Source organism: Podarcis tiliguerta (genome assembly GCF_965153285.1).
Source record: "Podarcis tiliguerta genome assembly, chromosome: 12".
NCBI classification, from domain to species: domain Eukaryota; kingdom Metazoa; phylum Chordata; class Lepidosauria; order Squamata; family Lacertidae; genus Podarcis; species Podarcis tiliguerta.
In genome coordinates, this window is record NC_139545.1 from 16,759,309 (window position 1) to 16,781,986 (window position 22,678).

At 46.9% G+C, this 22,678-nt stretch overlaps 2 long non-coding RNA genes across 2 annotated transcripts in view; one reads left to right on the top strand and one right to left on the bottom strand.

The window, feature by feature from the left end:
• Positions 1–15,876, bottom strand: part of LOC310660487 — a 330,629-nt gene extending 314,753 nt beyond the window's left edge. The window contains exon 1 of the long non-coding RNA XR_014503420.1: positions 15,817–15,876. This is a non-coding gene — a long non-coding RNA (uncharacterized lncRNA). The remainder of the gene's footprint in view (positions 1–15,816) is intronic.
• Positions 1–22,678, top strand: part of LOC310660535 — a 195,007-nt gene that overhangs the window by 140,275 nt on the left and 32,054 nt on the right. The gene's annotated exons all lie outside the window — the stretch shown is intronic.

The window sequence follows — 22,678 nt, forward strand, 5'->3', positions numbered from 1 at the left end:
TATATAGACCGTAAGATAAAGTAGTTTAGAGCTACTGATTGACTCTTTCTTTTGCTATGATATGCCAGAAGACAAGTGTGCTCCTCTCAGGAGGGAGGGGTCGCTCATCACCAGTCTCTCCGGACTGAGGGAGATTTACAGCCATAGAGCATCGGAGAGACGCCCCAGTGGCTTGGAAAGCTGGTGGCCTTCCCAGGCGTTTCCCCCAACAGTCATCTTGTCCAACCACCTGCAATGGAGCATCCATGATCAGTGGCCATTCAGCTTCTGCTTAAAACCCCGCAAGGAAGGAGAGCCCACCACCTTCTGAGGGAGTCTGTCCCACGGTCAAACAGCTCTTACTGTCCTAAAGCTCTTCCTGACGTTGATGTGGGCTATGTGGAGAACTGAACACAAGAGTGGAACGGTGAGGAACCAAGAGGAACTGATTCGCCCATCCCTTCCTGTTAGAAAGCATCAGTTGCCGCTGCTACCCACTTCTTCCTTGGTCCTCCACTCCTCCATCCCTGCTTGTGTTGTCCCACAGCAGCAGGAGGAAGTTAACCACCCTTACATGTCCTCTTGCGGCTGGGCATCTATCAACTGACAAGACATCCTCAGGGATCAGGACCAGGGTCACGCATGAGCATGGTTGGGTATCTGCCAAAGTCCCATACACCAGCAAAATACCCAGTGACTAGATTCCCCTCTCCTGGTACCCTCCTCCTTTTCTTCACCACCGCAATCTCCTTGTTCAATCACCTGCCTTTTGCTCTCACCCAGACACCAGTATTTATCAACTCAAGTGGGCAATGATTATGATAATGAGGATGCCAGCTTGCAAAACATCTTGGCTTTGCTGTGAACTTCCACAACAGAGTTGAGCGGCAGCCGGTCCTTTCAAGAAACTGACTCAGCCCTTCGGTTTCATAAAAACCCTTTGCATTGGTCTCTTGCTGGCAGTATTTTCCGCCTAAAAACGTGCAATATTACAGAGCTGTGAAATTTGCAAGAATAATGCACCGGGGACTGGTTTTTCTTCTTCTTTATATGCCTTCTAGTTTTGCGGGATATTGAGGATCCGTGTGTTTTTGGCTTTCTCCCGCAGTCATAAAAACAATAATCACGGCTCTTTGAACTAGCATTTTACAGCTGATTTAACACAATATTTACCAGCAAAAGGCACCTACCACAGTAGGATCCTTGCTTGCCAGTGGTAAATATCTTGTAAAAATTGATAGAAGCTAATGGAAAGGACATTCTGGTTTTTTAGCTCCTGTTCTAAATCAACACAAATTGACAGGAGAACCTTCTGCGCCAGGGTGTGTAACTGTGGTTTTCTACCTGCATGGCTAGTTGATTAAAGAGGAAGGAAGACACACACCCTCTGTGGTTTGACCGGAGGGAATTATTGTTAAGCTCAGTGGCATAGCGTGGGGGGCCGGCCGCACCGGGCGCAACATCTGGGGGGGGTGTGCTCGCACTCGCAGCTCTCTGCCCCTACCTGGCTCACTCACTCTCTCTCACTGCAGTGCTGGCTGTGCGAATCCGATCCGAGCTGCCGGGTCGCCACCCACTGTGGAGGGGTGGGGTGCCAGGCGTGCAGTGCAGTGTGGAGAGAGAGCGAGGGACTATCTGGGGGAGGGACAGTGCAGTGGGGGGGGGGGCGCAAATTACTTGCCTTGCCCCGGGTTAGGGGGCGCAAATTACTTGCCTTGCCCCGGGTGCTGACAACCCACGCTACGCCACTGGTTAAGCTGCATTTCTGGTGAAGGAGAGTGGCAAGATAAGCTGAAAGGGAACATGGGAGATGGTTGCTCAATAAATGCTCTGCTGCGGGGTTCTCTTCCATGCTGACGTTGAAAATGCGCCCTTGAGTTACAGGCACACTGGGCAGGCTCGGGTCACTCCCCAACCTCCTTGTGATGGCGGAAAAATTGCAGTGCTGTTGTGATCCCCTTCCACCAGTGAGAGGCTACAGCTGGTATAATCACACGTGTGGTGGGTGGAGGCCAGCTCCGCATGATTGGGGGGATTCCCAGCCGCGTCACCCCCTAGCCGGCCAATCAGCTGGTTCAGGGCGTGGCCTGCCCTATAAAGGCAGGAAGCGGCCGGGGATCTCCCTCTTTGCCGCCTGCCAACTGTTCCTCAACCAGCCAGTCCCTGACACACACACACACTGGCAGCAATGCAAAGAATAACCCATTCCTTGCCTCCAAGGCTGAAGGTGGACGGACATCTTTGGTGGAGGACTATTTTGCAGCTGATATCAAATGTGCAAGACCCACTCTTGAAGAATGTAGGTGCCCCCTCATGATATTTGTTTGTTTGTTCCAATGTCAAGCAGTGACAAAACTTGGGGTCTCAGATTTCAGTGGTGCCCTGCGCAATGCCAAAATTCGGCGTCCCTGTGAGACAGAACCAGTCGTGCTCCCCTAATTCCGACTTTGTACCAAACATAAATCTAAACAGGTTAAGCACTTTTTATTTTTTACAAATTTATTTATTTGGTTTTTCAAATTAATTTTTTTTAATGAGATATATCAAACATAAACCATAAAAACAAAATTCCTAGGAATCTCCTGGACTTCCATCTTCCCGCATCTTTTATGATACTCCAAATCCTTTGCCTCTTACATTATGTACAGAATTCAACCTTAAACTACAATTGATACTCCAATCCTACTAACAATTTTAACTGTTTGCAATGGTCTTTAAGATAAGTTATAAATTTCCCCCATTCCTTATTGAAATTTTGGTCTTCCGGTCTTTCTGTCTCTTCCGGTCATTTTAGCCATTTCAGCATAGTCCATTAACTTCATTTGCCATTCTTCTCTGGTAGGGACTTTATCTTCTTTCCATCTCTGGGCCAGTAACATCCGTGCAGCCGTGGTCGCATACATAAATAGTCTTTTCTGCTCCCTTGGGATTTCGGCACCTAGAATGCCTAAAAGGAAGGCTTCAGGCTTTTTAACAAAGGTTATTTTAAACATGGGACGCGGGTGGCGCTGTGGGTTAAAGCCTCAGTGCCTAGGGCTTGCCGATCGAAAGGTCGGCGGTTCGAATCCCCGCGGTGGGGTGCGCTCCCGCTGTTCGGTCCCAGCGTCTGCCAACCTAGCAGTTCGAAAGCACTCCCGGGTGCAAGTAGATAAATAGGGACCGCTTACTAGCGGGAAGGTAAACGGCGTTTCCGTGTGCGGCTCTGGCTCGCCAGAGCAGCGATGTCACACTGGCCACGTGACCCGGAAGTGTCTGCGGACAGCGCTGGCCCCCGGCCTCTTAAGTGAGATGGGCGCACAACCCTAGAGTCTGTCAAGACTGGCCCGTACGGGCAGGGGTACCTTTACCTTTACCTATTTTAAACATTTTTTAAAGCTGGAACTCACAGGAACTCAGTTCCAGCACTTCTCAGGTGGGCACTGCTGCCATTCCAAGAGAACGAGGGAGGTGTTCATTGTGAGTTCCAGCACCTCTTTTTCTGAAAAAATAGCACTGTGCTTAAGTGTTTACATCTCTAAATGGTGTAATGTGAGGAGGTAGTCCAGGGGTCAGCAAACTTTTTCAGCAGGGGGCCGGTCCACTGTCCCTCAGACCTTGTGGGGGGCCGGACTATATTGGGGTGGAAATGAATGAATTCCTATGCCCCACAAATAACCCAGAGATGCATTTTAAACAAAAGCACACATTCTACTCATGTAAAAACACCAGGCAGGCCCCACAAATAACCCAGAGATGCATTTTAAATAAAAGGACACATTCTACGCATGTAAAAACACACTGATTCCTGGACCATCCATGGGCTGGACTGAGAAGGTGATTGGGCCTGATGCGGCCCCCGGGCCTTGGTTTGCCTACCCATGAGGTAGCCCATCTAGGAGAAGGAGAAGTCTGCTGCCTTGCCTTGCAGGGTATCTCCAGGAGAAGAAAAAGCTAAGCGCTAAACCCTGTGAAAATTTGGAGTGGAGTCCCTAAGACAGTTGGGTGGCATCTTGTACGCCTCTTTGCAGCCACTCCTGCAGCCGAGCTGGTGCCAAATGTATTGCTCTGATTTCCTTTGGATCACATCAGCAAGGCCAAGAGGGGGGTCTTGTCATCTGGGCAGCCCAGGACCTCCCTACACACTGCCCAGGCCTGCGCCCTATGAAGTTCACTTCAGTGCTGCTAACCAGAAGTTTGACTTCACCCCCAGAAGCACATTCCATTGTCTCTCCAGACAGGCAGATGCCAACCAACCAACATTCGCTTCTCTAAAGGGTGTAAATAAAAACAGGCTATTTGTGGCTCATATCAAGAAGCAGACCCATGGCTGGCAGCTCCAAACTAAGTTCGATTTTATTTGGCATAGGTCAGGTACGGGCATTCATTTCTACTCACCTCCCACTCTAATGTCAGGTATATTGGGCTTATATTATTATACGGTGTTTCTTCACCAACTGATGTACGCCTTATGCTGAAATGATTAATGCAAAGTCATCTTTTGGTTTATGGTCATGTTATATCGGAATTTGATTTGAACGTTCAGTATAGGTTAATAAAAAATGTATGGTGGGTCTCCTCCAAAACAATCCACCTACAACAGACAATCAAAATATAAAGAATGTAATCTGTGTGTGTGTTTAAAAAGAACGGCATAGGTTAGCTATATTGATTTGTATGCTGTTGGTGGATTTTTGTCGTTGTCTTGTTGGGCTGTGTATGTGATAAAGGGGAGCCATACCGGGCATCTTCTTCTGTTTGTCCCCGTGTCAGCTTCAGTTTCTACTCACACGCGAAAACAAAGATCACCACAGCCAATCACAAACAAACAACCACACCCTAGGCCAACCCCAATCTCTCTCACCAACAAAGGAACACAAGTGAACAGCACAAGCAACGCTGACACCAAACCCTACATACATTAAGCATAACAGAAACATTGCCACCCGACCCCACCCCCACCCATCTTCCCTCCCTCCACCCCTTCTTTTTTTCTCTCCCCCTAATGTCTCAACAAATGAAACGGATTTGTAAAAATGTTACATGGAAAAAATATGAGAGACATTACACTTACTTCTGTAAAACAAGAAAATCTTTAACAACAACAATAAAAGATTGGCATAGGAAGGTGTTCTGAGCCCCACAATGTGTTGCAAACAGAAAATCCAGCAATTCTAACAAAAGATGAAGAAGAGTAGTGTGCTGCCCTCTAATAGATGGAAATCAACACCCCCCCCCAAAAAAAAACCACACACACGCCACATTTCCCTCCATGGAGAAAAACAAAGCAAACAACCAAAAAGCTGGTTTCTTGGAGCAAATGTCCACTGCTGCACCTAGAGAGGCCGACTGCTTTAACCTGGCTGACTTTTAACACCACTCACTTTGCTGATGCTGTAATCAAAGCAAAGGAGCCTCTGAAAGCCTCTTACTGGAAGAGGCGGAGCTGTGTGCTGATTGAAGTGCCCACGTCTGGCTTCTGAAAGCCACCGTGCAGCAGGCAGGAATGCGAAGCGAGGCTGATGCCTATAATTTGCCCTGGGCAGTAGGAACAATTCTCAGATGATTTTGGGATGGCTGGAAGGCAACGAGAAACATCAACAAGGAAGCTCATCCTCTGTAACCACAAAGCCTGAGCTGAAGTTGGCAGCAGGGGTCCTGTATAGACTCTCCAGACTATAGCTAGTTAAGATCAGGCTGGTGCAATGGCGTAGCGTGGGGGGTGCAGGGGGGGCCGGCCGCAGTGGGCGCAACATCTGGGGGTTAGGGTTAGGGGGCGCAAATCCATGGGTTAGGGGGCGCAAATCCACGGGTTAGGGGGCGCAAATTACTTGCCTTGCCCCAGGTGCTGACAACCCACGCTACGCCACTGGGCTGGTGGGTACTTAGGGTAGAGTCTCCTTGGTGGCCATGCCATGTTTGCAGAACTCTCTCTCTGCAGAAATGCAGCAAAGACCCCCCTCTTTTAAAAAACCTTTTTATTCTGTGAAGCTATTTTCCTCCTCTTCTTGCTGGTTCTTAGCTATGATTTTCTTTTCCCCCCTTTTTTTCCTGACGTGTTTCTAACCTGGTTCACACACAATGCTAAGACATCTAAATTTAAGTCAGAAATGAAGAGTCCTTGCAGATGTTCCTGGAATCTAGACTCCCATTAGTCCCAGTCGGCATGGCCAAGAGTGGAAGCTATAGTCCAGTAACATCTGGATTATTTATTCCCCATCTCTGATTTAAACCATGAATTGCTTAACAATCCATGAGATAATCACAAGTTTTCCCACAGATGATGAAGCAAACCATGGTTTGTTTCTTCACAGTTGTGTTTGTTTCCCAGCTGGTCTTGCCTCTGGTCTTTGTGGTATGGTGAGCATCTGGTACAGGGTAGTCAAACCACGGTTAAGATTGCTGGATTCAGATGCAACACAGTTCAACCAAACCAAGGTTTATAAGCCAACCACAAACCATAGCTTCATAAAACATTCAATGCTGATAACATTTAACAATCTATTGAAACCAGTGTGGTTCTTAATTGTTATTTTCCTGGTTTTGGCTTTCCCCTACCATGAGCTATCTTTTTTTAAGAAAAAAATATTTTTAAAGGTAGGGTAAAAATATCAAAACTAAAATAAAATAAATAAGCATATTTGCTTGGAAGAAAACTCCAATTGAATTCAATAGGATTAACTCTCTGGAGCATAAGCCCCATTCAGTGGGACTTAGTTATGAGTTGACATGAACAAGATTGCATTGCATGTGGCTTAACTTTCCCTTACCGCTTTCCAAAGCTCATTTCTCAAGTCCCGTGTTAATACATAAAATTTTATTTTATAAATATGGTCCCCTCCTTGAAGAAAAAACCCCCCAAAATTTTTTACTACCAGGAGTGAGGAATCTGTGACCCTCTAGAGATGCTACTGAACTTCAAATCCCATCATTTTGGGCCATTGGCTATGCTTGCAGAGGCTGATGGGAGTTGGAGTCTGCAGGGCCACAGCTTCCCCACACCTGTTTTACACATACAATCTATAGTGACATTTCTATTTCTAAACTGTATTTATTGGATTACTGTGAATGTGCATCTTTACACCAAAGCAAGTCCCACTGTTTTCAACGGGGCTTGTAATTGTGTGTTGGGTTGTAGAAGTGAGCATTCCTATGCTTGCTTATCAGAATGGCACCGTTAATGAATTAAAGCGATTGGAATATTTACTTCCTAGGACTGCCTGTTGTGGCCGCAAGATTAATTTCCAGCTTTCTCGTATTCTTGCGGAGAACCCCATAATTTTTAATAAAAGATGGCTGCAGGTGCAGATTATGTGTTGAGATAATGATCGAAAGGTGGCATGAAACTGCGTTCTTACCCTGCCCTGTACAGTGGTACCTCTGGTTAAAAACTTAATTTGTTCTGGAGGTCCGTTCTTAACCTGAAACTGTTCTTAACCTGAGGTACCACTTTAGCTAATGGGGCCTCCCACTGCCGCCGCACGATTTCTGTTCTCATCCTGAGGTAAAGTTCTTAACCTGAGGTAATATTTCTGGGTTAGCGGAGTCTGTAACCTGAAGTGTCTGTAACCCGAGGTACCACTGTACTTGCAAGGTTGCTATAGGAACAATTGTGCGGCCCACCAGCTCCTCTTTTTCTGCACCTGGCTTCTTTCTTTTCTTTTCTTTTCCTTTCTTTTCTTTCTTTCTCTTAAAAAACTTAGGAAATCTATGCTGAGCTTATGCATTCAGATGCTCCCCACCCCCAGGCTTCTCCACACTCGAAGCTCGGTGCCTTAAGCCTCCTGCTGGTGGGTTCGATTAGCTGAGCACAGATGCTGTCAGCTATTTGATGAAATAGATGCTGCCGTGATTTGACATAAATGAATATTTCATAGAGGCTGTTTTCTACGTGACGGCTGGCCTGAGTTCACGCAGAATGCACACACCTGGCAAAAGAAAAAGCTGCCCTCACCTGAAGAAAACCATTACTGTGTGGCAGCCAGAGTGGCATGTCGATAATAATAAACAGTTGTTTAAGGAGAAATGCCGGGGGAGGCGGCAGCGGCAGCGGAGAGGGCTTGCTTTGAGTTTTGTTGACGCACCTCACCTTTTCTGAGCGGCTCCTGCCTTCCCTGAGACAGGCCCAAATTACTTGAGCATCCAGCTGCTTCGGAAATGAGGCCTGGCTTTATGGATATGCAGGTGAGCAACAAAGCACAGGGCATCTCAGGCAAGACTTGCAGGCAAACCCTCCACTAGTGTAAAAGTAACAGCTGTCTTCTCTCTTTCTTCCTCCATTTTATCTACGGTTGACAGTTCAAGTGTGCCAGAGGATTCATTGCTAAATGGGATCCTGAAACACAGCAGCATTTGTCACAAGTGAAGTGAAATTAAGGGTTTCTGGCTAACATCTTTTTTTACCCCGTAGCATCTCTCTCTCTCTCTCTGTCTTAAAATAAAATAAAAATAAATTCACAGTTATTGTATTGACACTTTGCGGTTGCCCTATTTTGGGCTATCTCAAACTTAGTTCTAAACAGAGTAGACCCATTAAAATTAATGGGCCTAGTTTAGTCATGACTAGGCTTGGAAAGGTAAAAAGGTAAAGGACCCCCTGGACAGTTAAGTCCAGTCAAAGGTGACTATGGGGTTGCGGCGCTCATCTCGCTTCCAGGCCGAGGGAGCCGACGTTTGTCCACAGACAGCTTTCCAGGTCATGTGGCCAGCAGGACTAAACCGTTTCTGGCACAACGGAACACCGTGACGGAAACCAGAGTGCACGGAAATGCCGTTTACCTTCCTGCCGGAGCGGTACCTATTTATCTACTTGCACTGGTGTGCTTTTGAACTGCTAGGTTGGCAGGAGCTGGGACAGAGCAACGGGAGCTCACCCTGTTGCGGGGATTCAAACCGCCGACCTTCTGATCGGCAAGCCCAAGAGTGACTGGGGCGGGGTGTGTGTGTGTGTGTGAAGCAGGTGAATACTGGCCCTTTTCTGCCTCCCTTCCTTGTGTCCCAATCCAGCCCCCGCCAGCTCTCAGTGCCCTCTCTTCCTTTTCTTTACCTACAAGCTGGGTGGTGGTAGGAGATTCAGCAGAGGCACGAGGGAAGAAAAATGAGAATTTTTCTCCCCTCTATCTCCTCCCTGTTGCTCCATTGCATTAGGTAGCAACAGCATACCAGGATACAGGGCACTGAGGGAGAGCCAGTTCTCGCAAGGGCTTCTAAAGTTTCCCCATTACCACATAGCTTCAAAATAAGAAAAAGGAGGGATGGGGTGTTTTCTGGCTGGGGACTGGCCTTTAGGGATGGGAAAGGGTGACAGATGGTGTGGGAGAGTAGATTGTCTCTAGTTTGGGTTTTGATCAGAGCCAAAGAAGGGTTGGGGGCTTGTAAAGCTCACCTGTCATTTGTTTCTGGAGAAATTCGCCAGCATCCTTACTCAGAATTACCCCTGAGGGTAGCTGTCAATAGTGCGGTAAGGTAAAGGTAAAGGTACCCCTGCCCATACGGGCCAGTCTTGACAGACTCTGGGTTGTGTGCCCATCTCACTCAAGAGGCTGGGGGCCAGCGCTGTCCGGAGACACTTCCAGGTCACGTGGCCAGCGTGACATCGCTGCTCTGACGAGCCAGAGCCGCACACGGAAATGCCGTTTACCTTCCCGCTAGTAAGCGGTCCCTATTTATCTACTTGTACCCAGGGGTGCTTTCAAACTGCTAGGTTGGCAGGCGCTGGGACCGAACAACGGGAGCGCACCCCGCCGCAGGGATTCGAACCGCCGACCTTTCGATCGGCAAGCCCTAGGCGCTGAGCCTTTTACCCACAGCGCCACCCGCGTCCCTAAAAAAATTGGATTTGATATCCCGCCTTTCACTCCCCTTCAGGAGTCTCAAAGCGGCTAACAACCTCCTTTCCCTTCCTCCCCCACAACAAACACTCTGTGAGGTGAGTGGGGCTGAGAGACTTCAAGGAAGTGTGACTGGCCCAAGGTCACCCAGCAGCTGCATGTGGAGGAGCGGAGACGCAAACCCGGTTCCCCAGATTACGATACTACCGCTCTTAACCACTACACCAAACTGGCTCTTAGTGCGGTAGCTTGGCTTATTTCTGAAACGATCCAAAACCTCTCTAGTTATAAGAGAGGCTTGGGATAGAATGCTTGCAGTCTTCAAGCAATGCAGACACCTATCTAGGAATGGGGAGGAAATGGGTAAAGTTGACTGTTTAAAGTATGGGTAGGCAAGCTAAGGCCCAGGATCCGGATAATAATAATAATAATAATAATAATAATAATAATAATATTTATACCCTGCCCATCTGGCCGGGTTTTCCCAGCCACTCTGGGCAGCTTCCAACAGAACACTAAAATACAAGAACCTATTAAACATTAAAAGCTTCCCTAAACAGGGCTGCCTTCAGATGTCTTCTAAAAGTCTGGTAGTTGTTTTTCTCTCTGACATCTGTTGGGAGGGTGTTCCACAGGGCGGGTGCCACTACCAAGAAGGCCCTCTGTCTGGTTCCCTGTAACGTGGCTTCTCGCAGCAAGGGAACCGCCAGACGGCTCTCGGCACTGGACCTCAGTGTCCGGGCAGAACGATGGAGGTGGAGACGCTCCTTCAGGTATACAGGATCTGGCCCAATCGCCTTCTAAATCTGGCCCACAGATGGTCCGGGAATCAGCATGTTTTTACATGAGTCGAATGTGTGCTTTTATTTAAAATGCATTCTGGGTTATTTGTGGGGCATAAGAATTCATTCTTTATTATTTTTTTCAAAATATAGTCTGGCCCCCCACAAGGTCTGAGGGACAGTGAACCGGCCCCCTGCTGAAAAAGTTTGCAGACCGCTGGTTTAAAGCAAACCTATGCATTCAGAAAATGTGTGCTTTCTGAAACAGCATGCAAACAGGAGACTCTTTGAATTTTTCATTTCCTCAAACTGCAGAACTGAGTTTAAGGCTGAAAAACTGAGAGATAGAGAGAACCAAAATGGACAGATCCAGCTATCCCTACTCCTATTTCAGTTTTCATCTCCAGCCACAGGTTTTGTTTTCTGTAATGACCCAAGGTGTAAGAGGTTTCCTGTTTGCATTTTAAATGCCCATTAATTGCTGAAGCAGCTATGAAAATAATTTCATCCCCCCCGCCCCCAAGCCGCTCTCATAAAACTTTGTGCAAATCCATAGCATCCAGCAGTGTGTGTGTGGTGTGTGTGTGTGTGTGTGTAATTTGACAGCAGACACAAAACCAGCCGTCGCTGGGGAAAACAGCCTGGTGGATTGTCCATCAACTGTATTGACAGCTTCAAAGGTATGTTGGGTATTTTTTCCCCACCCATCACATTCTCTCCTTTGAATAAATTTAATAAATGCAAGGCTGGAAGGTCAAGGCTTTATTTTGCAAAATGTCATAATCATTGATTTCTCACCCCACCCCCAAATTAGAAAGGGAGTCCGGGAGAATTATAGGAGAAAAGCACTCTTTCTCTCTCACACAAACACACACATATTTGTAAAATGTATATATCATATGCAGCGCTGTATTGCTGTCGTTGCCTGCCTATTCTTGCTGTGTGCTCAGATAAAAAATTATGGTTCATAAATAAGGCCTTTATTTTTTAAATCTGTCAAGGATCTTGACTTTGATGGCTATTAAATTTTGAATAAGCAGAGTGTGAGCTCTTTTTCTGTTTTGCTTCTCTGCTGTCTGGCCATTGCAAAAATAATGGGCCAGTTTTGAAATCAATAAAAATGAATTAAATGGAGACTGTCAGGGGAGAGGGGGATATGTAGGTGTTGTCCATCAAAGCTGTTTCTTAAACAGCTCGAGCCAAGACTAAAGGCATGCTTCAGTTTGCCTTGCCTGTTCTTCGAGCTCAGGTACTTACCATAAATTATGCTGAGAAATGTTTGCAAAGGCTTGATGGACAAGCCCCCAGGTGCCCCCAGTCAAAGGACATTTGCCATCTTGATGCATCTACTCTGGCTGAAGTGGTTCAGGGCTGGAGGAGGTGGCTGGAAGTGACAGAAAGCTTACTCACCTGCTCCAGCCCTCTCATGGGGCTGTACCACAACAGAATCAACATGGGAAAGCATTCCCACAACCAAATCCCTCTGCTCATAGAAAAGCTAACATGCCACATCAAACGGTTAATGGCAAGCCTTTTCTTAATTTATGATGCTGGTTTTTCACATGCAGGAAGGCCACATTCTTAGTCACATAGGATAAGGAATACAGGAAGGCCACATTCTAGTCACATAGGATAAGGGATACTCTACAGATGCTCTCTCAAGGCAGTGGCATCTCCCCTGAGATACATTCTGAAGTGTTACAGTCCTCCCTTGGGGTGGGTGGGTTAAGCAGAGGTTGGATGGCCATCTGTCATGTATGTGTTAGAATTCCTGCTCCATGACTGCAGTCATGGGAGTGTTGTCTATCACATGACGGTATATGTTTTGACTCCACAGAGGTGGGAGGTGATGGAAACAGGATGTCTGTGTTACTGTGTTCCGTGAAGTGGGACTATTGTCCTTTGTTCTTTTTCTGATGCTAGAGAGAGAGGGAGCCGTGTTGCAGTGCTCCGTGTGTGTTTATATGTAAATAAAGTAGATTAGCCAAAATGCTGAGTTGCTGAGGTCTGTCACGCAAGTTGTGCAAACTCTGCGGATCCCTAAGTGTGCCAGTGTCGGTTGGTATCGGTCACTGTGAAGAAAGCTTTTGAAGTTCCCGAACGAACAACCAGGAGGGAGGGAATATGCCAGTTGGGCATGTGTCTCTGCCAGGGTCCTACTTGAGTGTAGGGCTGAGCTCCTGACAGTATGATGTAGTCGAGATTCCTGCATTGCAGCAGGTTGGACCAAATGACAGAGGTGGAGTAGCAGCCCACGGGGGCGGAGTGACGAGCGTCCCAGGAGGGTGAGGCAGCGAGCTTCCCCGGGGGGGGGGCATGGCGAATGCCCCAGGGAGGGCAGTGCGGCGATGCCACCCCCCTCAGGGATGACACCTGGGGCAGATCACACCCACCACACACCCCTTCCACCACCAGTGCCAAATGACCCTCTGTGTCCCTTCCAACTCTACAACTTTATGATTCTATGATTCTATATAGCATGCCAGAAACTATGCTTGAACCAGCTGTTAAACCTATGATCGGATGTTCTCAAAAAGCTCCGTGCTTAATTGCCTTTATTTTTAATAATGACCACTCCCCACATTAAATGGTCGCATGGTGGCGTGCAGCCCCCTGGACCCTATACGGCACCATTAACACAGGCTGGGCTTGGCCTACCTGGAGGTCTCCACCTACCTCAACCTAACTCATAATCTTCGGTAATCAAATTATAAATTTCCTTCAGAATGGATCGGTTTGATCTTCTTGCAGTCCATGGGACTCTCAAGAGTCTCCTCCAGCACCATAATTCAAAAGCATCAATTCTTCGGCAATCAGCCTTCTTTATGGTCCAGCTCTCACTTCCACACATCACTACTGGGGAAACTGAATGGAGGAGATTAAATAAACCAGAAAGATAGTTTGCATTCCATTTCTTTCTTCAAATGGTTGTCTGTGGGCGCCCCCCACCCCCGTCCCCAAGCACCCTATTTTGATTGGCTGACCTTGCTTCAAATCTTCTTCATAATAAATCAAACCAGCAAGCCATTCCTTGCTGGATTCACTGAGGCAACTAGACCATTCTAGCGGACCTGGAGTGTTCTGAAGCTCTTGCACTCAAATCAGGACAAATCTGCAATGGAACATGACAGATTCCACATTGTTTTGCTCGGAGAGCCGGGACGTAAGCAAAAGTGACACTCAAGCTGAGATCCTGTGGGGATTAAACCAAAACCAATTCCATCTGCATGAGTACCTGCCACGAATTTCACACAGCCCCAATATTGCTGGCTCATAATTACACGTTTTAATACCAGAGCTCACTTCAAACAGCGCAGGCTTGCTTTCTATTCAGCCTTTTCTCTGTTGGTACATTGGCAGCCTCCGGGCACAACGCGTCAGAAATTTAATCTCTGAGAACAAGTGAATGAGAGTGGGAGAGAGAGGGAGCCTGAGTAAAGAGGAGGAAAAGTAAAAAAAAAAGAAAGAAGCCGAGCTCTCACTGTTTGGGGATCAAACATCCTTTAAAGTGGTCCTTGATCCTCTTTATGTGATTGGATTCCCAACAGTTTGAGGAGAGCAGGCGAGTTATTCCTCAGGCATGCTGTGTTCTGAGTGACTGGGAAAGTTTAGGAGCTGCTCTCCTCTGTTCTGCAAGCCTTTGTGTGTCTGGCTTGTGCAGCGAATGTGCCCAGCTGGGAGGAGCACGATATGTGTCAGGCTTAGTGATTTATTGGTAAGTTGCGTAGTGCGCCCGTTGTGTCACACTGAGCCATTGTGCAGCGGTGTGCTTCTCTTCTCCTGTCCGCGCTCGATCTGAATGGGAGGCGATTATCTGACTGCTTGACCACAGAGCCTAGGACTTGCCGATCAGAAGGTCGGCAGTTCGAATCCCCGCGACGGGGTGAGCTCCCGTTGCTCGGTCCCCGCTCTTGCCAACCTAGCAGTTCGAAAGCACGTCAAAGTGCAAGTAGATAAATGGGTACCGCTCCAGGCAGGAAGGTAAACGGCGTTTCCGTGCGCTGCTCTGGTTCGCCAGAAGCGGCTTAGTCATGCTGCCCACATGGCCCGGAAGCTGTATGCCGGCTCCCTTGGCCAATAAAGCAAGATGAGCGCCGCAACCCCAGAGTCGGTCATGACTGGACCTAATGGTCAGGGGTCCCTTTACCTTTATCTGACTGCTTGACAGAGCAAGCCGAGGCCTGTCTACTCAGAAGTAAGCTTTGCTGGGTTCCGTGGGGCCAACTCCCAGGTAAGAATGCACTAAAGAAATTATCCTTTAAGGACACTATCAAGGGTGCCAGCTTGAATAAAACATTGGGGGTTCCCAGGTAAGCCCCACCTGACATAATCGATCACAGGACACAGCACACACACACCATTCAAATGGCAATAGCCATCAACTCGGGGGGGCAGGCCCCTCAAATATTTTATTGGGAGGCCAAAGGGAGCTCATCCCCTAGGGGTTGGATTCTATGCATATAGTCAAACCTGAGTTGTCGAACAAACCTCTGGTTAAGAACTTAATTCGTTCTGGAGGTCCGTTCGTAACCTGAAACTGTTCTTAACCTGAAGCACTACTTTAACTAATGGGGCCTCCCGCTGTGGCCGCCGCACGATTTCTGTTCTCATCCTGAGGTAAAGTTCTTAACCCGAGGCACTATTTCTGGGTTAGCAGAGTCTGTAACCTGACGCGTATGTAACCTGAAGCATCTGTAACCTGAGGTACCACTGTAATCTGTTCCAGAAGCCCATTCAACTTCCGAAATGTTCAGCAATGGAGGTGTGGCTTCTGATTGGTTGCAAGAGCTTCCTGCACTCAAGCGGAAGTTGCGTCGGACGTCTGGGTTCCAAAAAACGTTCGGAGACTTGAGCATTTACTTCAGGGTTTGAGAGCTGAAAAGTACAATAATGGAGGCATTTGGGAACCGAGGTTTCACTGTACTACATAGTGAAAGCACACTCAGCGCAAATTTAAAGGGCACGACCACCTACAAAAAATCCTGGGGTTGGTAGTTTGTTAAAAGTGCTGGGAAGTGTAGCTCTGTGAGGGGAAATTACTACAGTGGTACCTTGGGTTAAGTACTTAATTCATTCCGGAGGTCCGTTCTTAACCTGAAGCACCACTTTAGCTAATGGGGCCTCCTGCTGCTGCCGCCCCGCCAGACCACGATTTCTGTTCTCATCCTGAAGCATAGTTCTTAACCTGAAGCACTATTTCTGGGTTAGCGGTGTCTGTAACCTGAAGCGTATTTAACCCGAGGTACCACTGTATTCCCAGGATTCTCTCTCTCTCTCTCTCTCTCTCTCTCTCTCTCTCTCTCTCTCTCTGTGTGTGTGTGTGTGTGTGTGTTGTATTCTGCCTTCCCAGCTGCGTCTGGGTCGGGGAAAGCCTCCTAGGGCTGGAAGGTGGGACAAGGCAGGTGAAAAAAGCCATTGTCTGATGGACAGCAGAAGGTCTCTCTGGTGTACTGCAGCGGTGATTCTAGACTGTTTGCTTTTTGGTACCTGCTCACATCTCTTTTATTTGAAGCTGCAGTAAACTGGTCCTACACACTTTGGTGACTTCTCTTTCTCCCCCCCCCCCGTGTGTGTGTGTGTGTGTGTGTACGTACATCTTGCTAAGTTCTGCCTGTGCTGCTGGCATAACCTAGCCATGTGGTTGCTGGAGTCACAATGCGCCAAACCACATCATTTGTAGTTGTCCCCCAAATCCTGCCTTGATAGCACCACTCCTGCAAACCAGGTCAGGCCTAGAGGAACTTTTCGATCTGGGCAACCATAGAATCATAGAGTTGGAAGAGACCACAAGGGCCATCGAGTCCAACCCCCTGCCAAGCAGGAAACACCATCAGAGCACTCCTGACATATGGTTGTCACGCCTCTGCTTAAAGACCTCCAAAGAAGGAGACTCCACCACACTTCTTGGCAGCAAATTCCACTGTCGAACAGCTCTTACTGTCAGGAAGTTCTTCCTAATGGTTAGGTGGAATCTTCTTAGGTGGAATCTTCTTTCTTTCTTACTGTCAGGAAGTTCTTCCTAATGTTTAGGTGGAATCTTCTTTCTTCAGCTATAGAAGCCTTAAACATTATTTACTATCACAACCATGTAACCAACTGCATAGCGTTTACTGTTGCTACAGTTTCCCCTTTCCATAAAAAGAGGTCTCGTTAATTGGAACAGCTTTATGAGTGCAATACAGAAACGGAGGCAAGAGAAGCTACACTGTGCAAATAGGAGTTTTTAAGAGTTCTAGAACTTGAACCAGATCCGGGCACTTCAAAAAGCAAACCTTTCAGTGATTGGTTTTCAAAGACACAGCATGCACTTCTGATTCCCATTGTCAGCTGTGCTGGCTAGTGCAGAAGTGGACTACTATACCATACCAATTCACGTACTTGAAGATATATAAAGTGGCATTTAAATAACACAGAGGACGTATAACACCGGTGGTACTCTCAAAACCATATCATCTTATTTATGATCTTCACTTGTACGACACAGATGTGTGAGAAGGTTCATTTGATCAAACAGAACCACACTCTCCCTTCTCTCCTTAAGATAAGTAGCTCATATTGCTTTAATCTCATCTGCAAGAGAACAATATACAGTGGTATCTCTGGTTATGAACTTAATTCGTTCCGGAGGTCCGTTCTTAACCTGAAACTGGTCTTAACCTGAGGTACCACTTTAGCTAATGGGGCCTCCTGCTGCTGCTGTGCTGCCAGAGCACGATTTCTGTTCTCATCCTGAGGTAAAGTTCTTAACCCGAGGTACTACTTATGGGTTAGCGGAGTCTGTAAGCTGAAGCGTTTGTAACCCGAAGCGTTTGTAACCCGAGGTACCACTGTATATGTTTTCCCAATTTGGTTGAGTGTTTCCTGGCTCGTACACAGAGGAACCGAACAGCAAAACACACTGGCTCTTCAGGGCTCCTTGAACATCTTATATACCAATTTATTCGAAAGATTGGAACCTAATGGCAGAAATAAACAGACTGGGGCACTTGTCTCCCCCTGGCCCCTCAGAGAAAGACTGCCTCTGTTTATGCCAAGTTGCTTTGCTGGCAAATTTCTGTCCTTGCTCGTTCTGTTTTGTTCCTCTGCATTTTGTATGGGAATAGCAACCTAGATGGCTTCACTGGAAATGGTGTGTAAAATGAACATCTTCCAGGTTTCAAGAGGGGTATCAGACAGATGGATGGTAATCTTCCTCTAAGCAGGCACTTAATTGCGATGCCATCTTTTATTTCCAGGCTTTGAGTTGTGGTAATAGGATATCGTGCTTTTCTCACTGACTCATAAATGCACACTCATGGATAGGGGTTTAATTTGGGCAAGGGCACATCTGAGTCCATCCCCAAATTTGGTATTCAAGGTCAAACCAAAGACTTGGAATATATAGAGTAACGATAAAGAAAATAATTACCCTGAATGAAGGATATTCCAGTCTCTACCTTGCTGTCTTGCTAAAAAGATAAAGGTAAAGGACCCCTGACAGTTAAGTCCAGTTGTGAATGACTCTGGGGTTGCGGCGCTCATCTCGCTTTACTGGCTGAGGGAGACAACGTTTGTCCGCAGACAGTTTTTCTGGGTCATGTGGCCAGCATGACGAAGCCGCTTCTGGCAAACCAGAGCAGCGCACGGAAACGCCGTTTACCTTCCTGCCAGAGTGGTACCTATTTATCTACTTGCACTTTGATGTGCTTTCGAACTGCTAGGTTGGCAGGAGCTGGTCCCGAGCAACAGGAGCTCACCCTGTCGTGGGGATTTGAACCGCTGACCTTCCAATTGGCAAGCCCTAGGCTCAGTGGTTTAGACCACAGCGGCACCCGCATTTTATCCCATTGTCCATAATGCATGTAAAAAGAGGATTTTGCCAGTCCTGTCCCTTCCCCAGCAAATTATATGCTGTTTTTGTGCTGTTCATCACACTTACTTCACATGCCTTCATTATGCTTTGGTTACATAGTGAAAAATCGTGATCAAGCACTGCCTGTCTTAATCTTTACCATTTAAGAAAAGGATGGCAAAAAAAGGTCAAACCAGTTTCATTTGTTAAGATTACTTGTAGGGATGGGTTGATCTGCTAATTTTGGTTTCTCTGTGTGCCTCATTTTACCAATCTTAACTTCAGTCCTGTCCTCCATCTTTCCACATCAATTTGAATTTTTTTAAAAGTGCACATGAAAACTCACTAGCATTTTAGTTGCGCTGTGGGTTAAACCACAGAGCCTAGGACTTGTCGATCAGAAGGTTGGCGGTTCGAATCCCCGCGATGGGGTGAGCTCCCGTTGCTCGGTCCCTGCTCCTGCCCACCTAGCAGTTCGAAAGCATGTCAAAGTGCAAGTAGATAAATAGGTACCGCTCCGATGGAAAGGTAAACGGCGTTTCCGTGCGCTGCTCTGGTTCTCCAGAAGCAGCTTAGTCATGCTGGCCACATGACCTGGAAGCTGTACGCTGGCTCCCTCGGCCAATAAAGCTAGATGAGTGCCGCAACCCCAGAGTCGGTCACGACTGGACCTAACGGTCAGGGGTGCCTTTACCTTTATGCCAATATACAATTGTATGCAAGTTTGCCTAATACACACCTTTGTGCAAACCATATTTTTCCTTATTACGTTATCCCAAAATAATGCATTTTTGTATCTCATTTTCACCAGTATATGCATGCCTTTGTGCACTTTAGCTTTGTATATGCATTTTTGTGCGCAGTGCTTGGCTGGAGAACTATATTGCAAAATTTGAAAATATGTATATTTCAAAGGATATATGTGGTTCTGTTTCCATATTGTTTTGGAAACAGCAAATTGGGTTGATTCGCCTTTAAATGTGAACTGAATAGTTGCTTCTTAGCTTTTCAGCTAAGATCAAGTGTAGTAATAAATGTGAACAGAATCGAATTTCTTCTCCACCCCTAATTGCCTGGCACATTCCCTTTTGTGGGATGAATGGACCTTTGCATAACTCTTGCATTATCCAAAGGCAAGTGAATTACTACCAATGCAGTAAATGGTCATATATATTGTTTGGCTGCGATAATATATTAGGAGTGATGTATCCCAAGGAGGCTGACCCTATTGAGAACATGTGAAACCCTTAAAAAATAAGCATTTATCAACACCATCCGGCTTTGAGTGTGTAGAAGAGGATGACTGCAACAAATGACAAACCACTTCCTTTAGTTAAGAAGATCCTGTAGCACATTCGCTTTTGTTGAAAGAATGGGCCTTTGCATCATGAAAGATCTGCTCAAATATCGGTGATTTGCTGCCATAGTAGCAGTGGTCAGCGGTGTTGTTTGGAAGCCGGAACATCTGTATAATGTGCGTCATTGTGTTATGCCTAAAAATAACTTTTCGTGGAGCTGCTCATTACTTTGCCATGAAAACTGATGGAGAATATAAGTTGGGAGGAGGATATTCGAGGACAAACCCCGAATTTGTACCTAAATGCTAATTTGGTGAATTTCTCAGGCATCCTTACTCTGAACTGGGGCAAACAGTTGTGTATTACCAAAAACGGAAAAGAATGCATCACTAAAAAAAGCAGACAGACATTTGCATAAAATTGCTATGTACTCATTTATATGTATAGATGCAATTTAAAAATAATGACTATAATTTAAATAGAAACAAGTCCCTCTAATCATTGTGGGGAAGACTGTGACCTACGCAGTTTGCTGCTTGGGTGCTCAGTGTTGATAGGCAATTTCAAGTCCTCTTCTCCTCTCCAGTGTGGTGTAGTGGTTAAGAGCGGTGGACTCGTAATCTGGTGAACCGGGTTCGCTTCCCCGCTCCTCCACATGCAGCTGCTGGGTGACCTTGGGCCAGTCACACTTCTTTGAAGTCTCTCAGCCCCACTCACCTCACAGAGTGTTTGTTGTGGGGGAGGAAGGGAAAGGAGATTGTTAGCCGCATTGACACTCCTTAGGGTAGTGATAAAGTGGGATATCAAATCCAAATTCTTCTTCTTCCTCCTCCTTTCTGATGCTTCTTTAACTTTAAATGGGCCTTGGCTGAGACGGTAGGACACATGACCACCCTACTCTCTGAACATGTGCAGAGGTCCTTTCCCTCCATGCTCAGCCAGACATAAGAAGAAACGAAAGGTTGAATTCAAGACCCAAGAGGTCTAATTTTTAAATTAAGAACTGGTATTGCTCAAGCACGTAAGCACCGACTAGTAAATGTTTCTCATAAACAGAAATGAATGTTTGAGTGGTAAATGCGTACTGTATTCATTTCTTATTCATGGAATGAGGGCTATTTATAAAGGAGCCCCAAAAATCAAATCTATTCCAAGGAAACTCAGTTTTGTATTAAAGATAAATCATACTAATTTAGCATACATTCTTTTGTTTGTTAAACTGGTGTAATCTCAGGAGGGACTGCCCAGCTTCAACAGGAGGGGCACTATATAGCCTCAGGACGCAGGTGGCGCTGTGGGTAAAACCTCAGTGCCTAGGACTTGCCGATCGCATGGTTGGCGGTTCGAATCCCCGCGGCGGGGTGAGCTCCCGTCTTTCGGTCCCAGCTCCTGCCCACCTAGCAGTTTGAAAGCACTCCTGGGTGCAAGTAGATAAATAGGGACCGCTTACTAGCGGGAAGGTAAACGGCGTTTCCGTGTGCTGCACTGGTGCTGGCTCACCAGAGCAGCTTCATCACGCTGGCCACGTGACCCGGAAGTGTCTCTGGACAGCGCTGGCTCCCGGCCTCTTAAGTGAGATGAGCGCACAACCCTAGAGTCGGACACGACTGGTCCGTACAGGCAGGGGTACCTTTACCTTTTTACCTGGCATTAGCTGCCAGGATTGATCTGCAAGGACTCATCTTTAACACACTGGGCCTGTTTTAGAAAATAAGGCAGGACATAAAATTTTAAAATAATGAACAAGCAAGCATATATCAGTAGAAAGCAATGCACAGTTTTGTGTGTGTGCTTTTAAAAATAAAGTCAGGTGTTAGTGAACTTTTATGAGAAAACATTAGATATCCAGTGGAAGTCCCAGAACTCTTTATCTCTATGGATTTTTTAAATGTGAAATCAATTTTGATCTGTATTTCAAATGGGATGATTGCGGTTGCAGTATGGGAGAACGGGTGCGGTTTTACTACTGTACGTTGCCCAGAGCAGTTTACGAAAACAACAGTAACCCATGGAGGTTTATTCTCTGTTTGCAACTCACCTACTATGCGTGCGATGATATGGGGATCATAACATATACAGTCGTACCTTGGATCTCAAAGGCCTTGGCTCCCAAACAAATCGGCTCCCAAACAATCGAAACCCAGAAGTGAGTGTTCCAGTTTTCGAACGTTATTTTGGAAGCCGAACATCCGACAAGCCAGTGTGGTGTAGTGGTTAAGAGTGGTAGACTCGTAATCTGGTGAACCGGGTTCGCTTCCCCGCTCCTCCACATGCAGCTGCTGGGTGACCTTGGGCTAGTCACACTTCTCTGAAGTCTCTCAGCCTCACTCACCTCACAGAGTGTTTGTTGTGGGGGAGGAAGGGAAAATGAGATTGTGAGACGCTTTGGGACTCCTTAGGGTAGTGATAAAGCGGGATATCAAATCCAAACTCTTCTTCAACTGCTGCTGTTCCTTTCGATTGGCTGCAGGAGTTTCCTGCAGCCAATCAGAAGCCGCACCTTGGTTTCCGAACATTTTGGAAGTCAAACGGACTTCCAGAACAGATTCCATTCAACTTCTGAGGTACCACTGTATTATATATTATTTGCAGGAGGGCTTTGCAAGCCTTCAGTGGAACTCAACAACTGTCTCTATGCCAAGGGCTCCTTGGCTCCCGTCTGCGAGATTTGACTCTCTCCCTCCCCACTGCAGTTGCACCCATCCCATCAAACAGCTGTTCCATGGGGACAAGCACCATTTACAGGGGGAGGAAAGCTCAGTGGGAAGACTCTCCCCATGCACCTTTCTGTCCATTGTAATTGTGTTCCCTTAATGCAGCAAAATAGAGAGAAGAGGCAGTCTATGCAGTGGCGTAGCGTGGGTTGTCAGCACCCGGGGCAAGGCAAGTAATTTGCGCCCCCCCCAGATGTTGCGCCTGGTGCAGCCGGCCCCCCCTGCACCCCCCACGCTACGCCACTGAGTCTATGCAAGGGCTGTTGCT